The sequence below is a fragment of a genome, unplaced genomic scaffold (assembly GCF_019419815.1).
Source record: "Pyrus x bretschneideri cultivar Hongxiangsu unplaced genomic scaffold, Pyrus_bretschneideri_v1 Contig231, whole genome shotgun sequence".
NCBI classification, from domain to species: Eukaryota; Viridiplantae; Streptophyta; class Magnoliopsida; order Rosales; family Rosaceae; genus Pyrus; species Pyrus x bretschneideri.
Genome location: NW_025999537.1, coordinates 27,079 through 36,104, shown reverse-complemented (window position 1 = coordinate 36,104; position 9,026 = coordinate 27,079).

Sequence of the window (9,026 nt, the reverse complement as noted above, 5' to 3'; positions counted from 1 at the left end):
TGACAATGCACTAAAGCACTAAAGGTTATTATGCTTCAAACTCGCTCACAAGATTCATCATTGTAATCCAGGTTTTTCTTAAACACGGTCTCAATGTCGATGTTTTTCAACCTGATTACATGAAATATTCACCATTAAGCGTGAACTCTAATTTTCATTAACAGAATTATATATTCTATTTAAATTATTGTTCACAATTATATTATATTAGTGTTGTTGTAAATTGTAAATGTGGTGAACTAAGTCTGTGTGAATAAGCAAAGAAAAAGGAAGGAAAAAAAACACCCTAGCCGCGTGTGAGCCGCGCCCGAAGCCTCTGAGACCGCAACTACGCCAAGCCAAAGTCCCAAAAGCCCTAATTTTGTGTTTGGGTTCAAGCCATGGTGGTGCCAAGCCCCATGATCAACGCTGCACTGTAGCTTGTGGCACTAGCACACAAGGAAACGATGTCGTTCATGTTGTCTTCCTTTCTTGGCTCTTTGTTCCTAGATTGTATCAAGAACAATCGCGCCAGTAGCCTCAGATGCTCACTACTCTTCATTGATGACCGGCCACGGTGACACCAACAGTTGTCCCCTCAAGGCAGAGTGATCGTCCACGGCGACTAAATTTGTGAATTCCTGGCCAATTTTCATCGGATTTTAAATCCACCACGCAAAATGTGCGATTTCCCTTGCCCACGTGCTTGACATTGCGACTACTACACCATCGACAACAATTTGAGGTAAACCCGCGATGGCGACAGCCACAAGCCGTGACTTGAGGTTTGAGACCTCGAGCACCACGCTCGGTCTCACCCATGAACACCATAACGGCCGTTAGGTTTCGATGCGACATACCTAGACCGATGGCCTCGAGCTTCACACACTCAGCGCCACCTCTAATGCCACCATCCATGATGGCGTCAGGGTTCCTTGGAACCCAGCCCCTTGGGCTCTACGTCTCACAACCCAGATCAGGTTGGATTCATTTTTGGGCTTGGATTTTTTATCCATGTTTTTCAGCCCATATATGGGCTTAGGCTTACGGTCGTCTTCGCAATCATGTTGGCCTATAACCCAGCAAATTTATAAAATTGTTTTTTTCGCCCTTTTCACTGAAGCTCCAAAATTTTTTAGGCCTACAATTAGACAGCCCATCCAACTTTGAACTGGGCTTTGTTTGTTTTTTTTTTTCTTTAGGGCACTATTTATTTTGGCTCGTGTGAAATATTGAACCCTATTTAGTTTTTCTTAGCCAATATTCGAGTCTGGGCTATGTCAACCCATCTACTTCCACTAGCTGGCTCGTATCCTAACCGACTAAAGTAATATTTTATTTTTGGGCATGAAGCTCTTCCTTTTTTAAGGTCGTTCCCTATCCTTTCACACAAAGGGTCTCAAAGATACACACTTCCACTCTATTTGTTTTTCAATTGCTTTATGTATGTGCATTTTGGTGTATACATACATATATATAGTCTTGTACATATACGTTTGTTTCCAAGTATTTTTAACCCGAAGTTCATACTCTTAACTCAAACCTGAGGTTTCCTAGCACTCACTGCCAATGTAGAGACCTGAAGTTCTCCATGATTAATCCACTAAACCAAACCATGTCTTAGAACTTGAATGTTTTAACTTTGATGCTTATGGAGGTTTTATCTGAAGGAAAATTTGTGAAAAACATGTTCATTTAAGCAACATCAATAGCATGCAATTAACAATTTAAAGGCGGAATCATGCTTGTATGCACTTAAAACAAAACATTTACCCATGAAATTCAAAGCCTAGTAGATAGGTGAACCAAGACTCAACTCAAAACAAAGTGAGTTGAGAAATCATTACCTTTGTAGATTCCTCTTTGCATAAGCAAAGGCTAATCACCCAAAGAGAGGGCCTTCATTCCTTGCATCTTAGATCCATGGATTTGGATGGATGAAAAGGTTTCTCCAAGTTCCCAAAATTGAGAACCTCTAAGTCTCCACACCAAGGTATATTGTAGAAGAAATGAGTGACCTAGAGGAAGTAAGATTGCTAGCTATTCCCCTCTAGATTGGCCAAAATTTTTGAGAGAAAGGAGAGCTTGTGTTCTCATCCTTTCCCCAAAAATAACCCTTAGTAAATTTTAGGCTATAAAGTCCTTTATATAGTCCCTTCAAATAAGTGACCTAATGGACCAAAAGCCCTATTCTTTTACACATGGCTAGCCTATAGGTTTATTGGGCTTTCAAGCCCTTTGTTTTATTCAAGTTGTCATACAACTTGAGTTAATGGGCTTGACATTCAAATCCCATTGGGCCTTGCGGCCCAAAACTAACCCGAGGTCTTTAACGAACTTATTCGTTTGATTAATTAACATATTAATTAATCCTAGCCTTAGATAAATAATTAAACCATTTAATTATTCTTACTCATCTCCGTTGAATCTTCAATCTCTACCTTACACGGTGTACGATCCATTAGGTTCCTTTTAGCGAGGCAGTGGGCGATTCAAACTCTTTCAAATCGATTGTGAATTGAAACTTACTTTCAATTCTCCCGTTAGTGATAATACACTTTTAGGGCTTCCACAAACCATGAGTGACACCTAGCAGCATATCATGGTTACCCAAGCTAATCAGAAGAGGTGGAGAACCTATTCAGTTTAGGATTACAAATGCAATACGGTCTTTCTCTAATACAATACTCTTGACCACATTGTTTGGTTTGATAGTTTATTCATGTCTACTATCCAATGTGAATCTTGTACTTATATGATTACCTTGAATGTGATCTGGAACGCATTCCAACATCTCATTCATACTCTGGCCAGAGATTCTAAATCATATCATAGAGTATTCTCCCTCAAACAGTTTGAAGGTTAGAGATCCCTTGTTGCGCATTCACTTGCCTCCATGGCTAAGTGGCTTAACCCCAACGATGCCGTGGACACCCTGATAGAGTGACTTTGACATAATCAAAGATTAAGGACCTAACCACAAGACAACTATGATGCCTCAGGTCAAAAGACTAATTTGCATTATCCCAACCATGAGTTCTCATGTGACATGAATATGAGAACTCTTCGTTGATCGTGTTCAGTGAACTCATTCTCTATTGAGCACCTACGTACTTGTCTTGATGTCACACACACCAATGACTCGAGACTAGTCACTCTCCCTGAGAGAAGACATAGCACGTACTGATCTTAACGGACTGTCAATGCCCAATTGACAATCCTATGATCAGGAACGTTTAGGATGTGTCAACGAAAGAATGGTCTCATGAATCTAACTTCTTTAGATCGCATTCTTCCAATCACATATTCCTTGGACTTATCGTTTAAGCATATAACATTTATATTAGACGGCTCAAACAATAATCTTTGCCCTTTAAACTACATTAGTTTGAAATGTCCGTAAAGTATCATCATATGATTGGTTTTAGGGCACATTTCCAACAATCTCCCACTTGCACTAGAGCCAATCAGCTTAGTCATCATTGATGATACCTCTTCTGTAATTCATTTCATAAATGGCTGAGTAGTAGGCCTAAACAATGGATATCTATATGTTATCCATAGAAGCAACCTTGAGAATAACGACGTCACCATTATACATGATTCTCAATCATGTGGTTCAGTCTCTCATTTGAGTTCGGACCTTGATGAGACCTTGATTCCCTGGCTTGAGCTATCGCCCCATTAGTGTCATACACTTTCTGGTTGGAACCGAATGAAGAGTTCATGAATGAACTTTCCCATCCAAACAACAATGTTGTAAGCTTCTATATGGCAATATATTTTGCATACATGATGGAACACATTAAAGTCATTTACTTTTAACGTTTCCACCCAAATATCTCTTTAGTCATAATGAAGAGATATTCTATGATGGATTAGATTCATAATCTAATACATTTACGCTTCCATTACGTTACTCTAATTCTTCCTCATTCTTGAGGAATCCATCCTTAGTATTTCTTAAATACCTAAGGATTCACTTGACAGTTGCCATGGTTCTGATCCTGGGCTTGCACTGATATCATCTTGTACCGTTCTAGGTACAACTTATATCAATGTTTTCATACAATATGAAATACATAAATCACCTTTCTGCGTATGCATAAAGGATTCTATTTACGCATTATTTCTTTGGGAGTCAAAGGGTACGTTCCCTTTGATAAGAACAACTTCCTAGTCTCACTAGAATTGTCATTCTAATTGAAGTTTATCATCATATGAGAAACTTCCTAGCATCTCATTGTCTATTTTAGGGATTGATATAATTCAATTATATCTTGAAATCTATCATTATAGATTTCCATCCCATGTATATAGACTATGTCTCCCATATACATTCTATCATTATAGAATGTTTAAAGTCATAACTTTAACGATGAAGAATTCCTTTCATTTTCAAAATTAATATATATCATGTATATATATATTCTAATTTAGGAATATGATCAACTCCCACTAATCTTTTGTAAACCTAGTAAACAAAAGATTCATTTACATCTTTATGAGAAATCAAACAATTGATCTTTTCTCATAAGACGCTTATGGTTCCCATTAGCTTGCTAAGATCCATGATGGATGGATCTCTACAACTAACATGTCTTAGAAGTATATATCATATATATATATGGGTAATTGATAATGTCCAACGAACTAAATCTTATTTATGTTCATTCTTCTCCTAATGGAGAAATTCATTATCTTATGATGCTACTTTCCTTGATATTTTTCAAGGAAATTAATCTAAAGTGTTACTTTTTCCTTGGATCAAATCTAAGGAGGTAAATACTTTAGACGTCTTACTCATCTACTTACATTTCTTGAATTCTTTGAAACCTTTTGCAAAGTATTCGGACTTGTGTTTATTCAAAATAAACTATAGTCCAACCGAGAGTGATCTTCGGTGAATGTCATACAACATGAGTAGTATTATGTTGTGGACAAGTGCCACTAACATCTAAGTGAATTAACCTCAACAACTTTGTGATTCTTTCTTCTTTCCAAAAGAATAAAGATTCGAACATTTCGCCTCTATACAATTTTAACAAGAAGGTATTGGATCCGGATCTAACGATCCAAAGCATCCATCTATGACCAACTCGTAACTTATGTTTTAGAGGTATCACAACTCAGTTGGGATTAGTCACTACCTTGCAACCTTTTGGGTTTTAAGCATCATCGTATTCTAAACAGTTAAACTACCACATCATCTCTACTATAGAGACAACCAATTAAATTACAATAATCTAATTATTGATTAATAAAGAACAATGTTTTGTCAAACAAAACATTTATCCATCTCTACTATAGTGACGGATTTAAGTTCCTTAAATTTGAATGTAAAGACAATCTTTAGTATTTTCCAATTTCTTTGGTAGTTCATATGAGGAAGTAAGTACAATCCGCTTTCGCAGAGATCTATATTTTATTCACTTTCCGAATGTGAAGTACTTTCTCTTCTCTCATTAATCTTCTACTTTTTCTTAGCACACTTTTACAACAATTGTAAAACATAATTACTAATACGGAATCATGCATTCAAGTAAAAGAACCAACTGTTTTGAACTAGTTCAAGAACATATTACAACACCTTCGAAAGGTGTGTTCTTGACACTTGCAAGACATTTCTTGCAAATACCCCTTCCAATGTCCATCCTTTCATAAAGAAAGTTTGTTCCCTTGGAGTTATTTTGCCTTCTTCATTTGACTTCCCTTTTGACTACAATAGTCATGGTCCCTAAACTCCCACTATCTCTCTTGAAACTCATTTCAAATGTGTTATACACATCAAACGATTTGGAGAGCGTGCGGTTATTGTTCACTATATAGTTTACAATAAACTTAGTGAACCATTAGGATAGGGACACAAAGGTGAAGTCCTTGCCTATTTTCCGTCTCGTTAAGTGGTTTAACACTTCAACCCTCAATGATTCAAAATCATCATAAGTCCATATAAATGGACTATTTTTGTCAACCAACCATTATGTTCTAAACATAACAACAAACTCTCAAGAGTTGTTCAAGGCAACTCTCATTTCTTCATACAACTATTTGTAAGTGAAGAATCATGGCACATAAAGTGTCCATGCCCTTGTGCTTACTTCTCAAGTTCCTTGTTCGTGTAACAAAGAGACAAGCACTAGAGTTTGCATTGTCCTCTTCATGGTAGACTTATCTAACATGTTCTTCCATTGATACATTATCAATAGGAAGATTGTGAGGATGAGACTACTTAGGTACTTTTACAATCCATTCAAGACAATCTATGGGATTGTGGTACCAAGTTCGGAAACTAAAGCGTTCGGTTTTTCTTTGTCAAGTTTTGGATAGCGTTTGCAAATATATTGGTAAACAAATACATAACGAATATAAATTGATTGATTTTAAGCCATTTGATTCGGGTCTTTAAATCAAATAGCACCACCCACTATTTTTGGCAAATTCCATATCCCTCATCGGAATTCGAGAGTTTTGTTGAACTCTTAGCAGGGTATGGGAGACTCACCATTACCAAGCCCACCTCACGATTATACGATGTTGGTTAGCAAAAATAATGATGAGAGAATAACGCTTTACTCATTTACAACTCTTGTAATTACCCATCTAGTTTGGCCTCTAGAGAATGAATGCCTCAGAATTATATCATGTTGGCACCATTGCACTTAGTTAAGTTATTCCCACCATGCTTAGTTTATGTAGAGGTTCAAGCACAACCTCAGAATTATATCATGTTGGTCATACTCGTTGTCTACACTCACCTCATCATATGCGTATAGACTCCTCCTGAATGTAAGCATGCACTTTGTACTCCCCCATTATAGGGTGAAGCCGGTGTACAAGTCACAAACGATTGGAGCCTACCATGGTGGAAGGCCACGAACAGATATTCAAAGCATCTCTCGCTTATCAACTTAATATTGATTTGGTTGAGGGTTTTTAGGTCTCATCACATATAAACATACATTTTAATCCAATTAAAACATTTTGGTCCTATTACAACTATTGGTCCATTTGATTGATTTAGTTGTATATAATACTCCCACTAAGCTTTTAAAACGGTTTTTAAAGCAAGAGTATATGATACTACTAACATAAGGTTTGCATTCATTGATGGACTATATAGTTGCCTTAGGGCCTTAGGATGACTATGAACCTTTGATTCGATTCAAACACGAGCCTAGTGTTGAATCTCGGTCTAGGGATGGTGATTGATTTTAGTTACGCGTTTAATCACATTAAGGCGTGTTGTCTTATTGGGCGTTGGACCCAACTACTCCATTTTCATGCATATCGAATAAAACAAGAAAGGAGTACTTCAAAGTAAATAAGAGCTTATGCTCTTTTACAACAATTGATCAAATCAAATTACTTTAAAGTAAAGAAGAGCTTATGCTCTTTTACAACAATTGATCATATCAAATTACAACCAAAATTTAATCTACACATTCCCATGGTTCAAACAAATTTGAAACGGCCTTTCACATAGCTCAATTATTGTAGGCTAAGGTTCATAATCACCCTTTCTTTAATTAATTAACGCTTTAACTAATTAAACTTGAATGCAACATTTTCATTTGGTTTTTGTATCCATAGAATTGATTTAAATGGAGCTAAATGAAATGAAAATCCAATTCTCATTTAAAGAGACAAAACAATTTTTGTTCTCTACCTAATTTGGGCCAAAATGCTATGACCTCAACTTGTTTGGGCCATAGTGCAATTAACCTCAACTTTTGGGCTATTTTGCAAAAACTTAAACTTTTGGGGTCACTTTGTAAAAACACAAAAGTCCACTACTTCATGTAATTACAACTAGAACCCAAAAATTTCCACAAAAAATAAAACTTCATTAAAGGAGCAAAACAATTTGTCCTTTTAGTGATTTTGGACCTTTACGTAAAAACGTAAACTTTTGGGTCAAAATGCAAATACACAAAAGTATCAAAACTTTATATAATTGCACAAAAGCCCCACAAGGACCCTAATTGAGTAGGGTGGCTGATTTTGAAGCAAAGTAATAAAAAAAATTTCAAAGTTTTTGTAAGTGGGGTGTGTGTAATGGAATAAATCATTACACACCAACCCACTAAAATTTCTTTAATTTTTCAAAATAAATATCTAATATATTTAAACATAAGAAATATTTCAAAACAAAAACTTTATGAAATAAATCAAAACTTTGAATCAAAACACCAAACCTTTTGTTCTTGGCAAGAACATATCAAGAACAATGAAGAACATTCATGAAAACCCATAAGAGCTCCATGAACATTCTTCACCCAAAAACATACCAAAACCACTCAAACTTAAGGGAAATAACATACAACCATACTAGGGTACATAGGGGTTCCAAAAGTCACTTTAAAACACTTTTAACAAGTCAAACAAGAACCCAAAATTCCACCCTTTGGATTTGGCCGAATTTCCCCAAAAAACATGGCACCAAATTTTAGCTCCAAAATTCATGCTCATATGAACTACATCTACAACATTTGAGATGGCAAATTTTCTAACAAAATTTACATTCAAAGAAGCAAGAATAAAGCTTGTAACAATTACAACATTCAAATCACAAACTATGAACTACAAAACCCAAAAGGATTCACCAACTACTAGACTTAGGCTCTTGATACCACTTGAAGGAAAATTTGTGAAAAACATGTTCATTTAAGCAACATCAATAGCATGCAATTAACAATTTAAAGGCGGAATCATGCTTGTATGCACTTAAAACAAAACATTTACCCATGAAATTCAAAGCCTAGTAGATAGGTGAACCAAGACTCAACTCAAAACAAAGTGAGTTGAGAAATCATTACCTTTGTAGATTCCTCTTTGCATAAGCAAAGGCTAATCACCCAAAGAGAGGGCCTTCATTCCTTGCATCTTAGATCCATGGATTTGGATGGATGAAAAGGTTTCTCCAAGTTCCCAAAATTGAGAACCTCTAAGTCTCCACACCAAGGTATATTGTAGAAGAAATGAGTGACCTAGAGGAAGTAAGATTGCTAGCTATTCCCCTCTAGATTGGCCAAAATTTTTGAGAG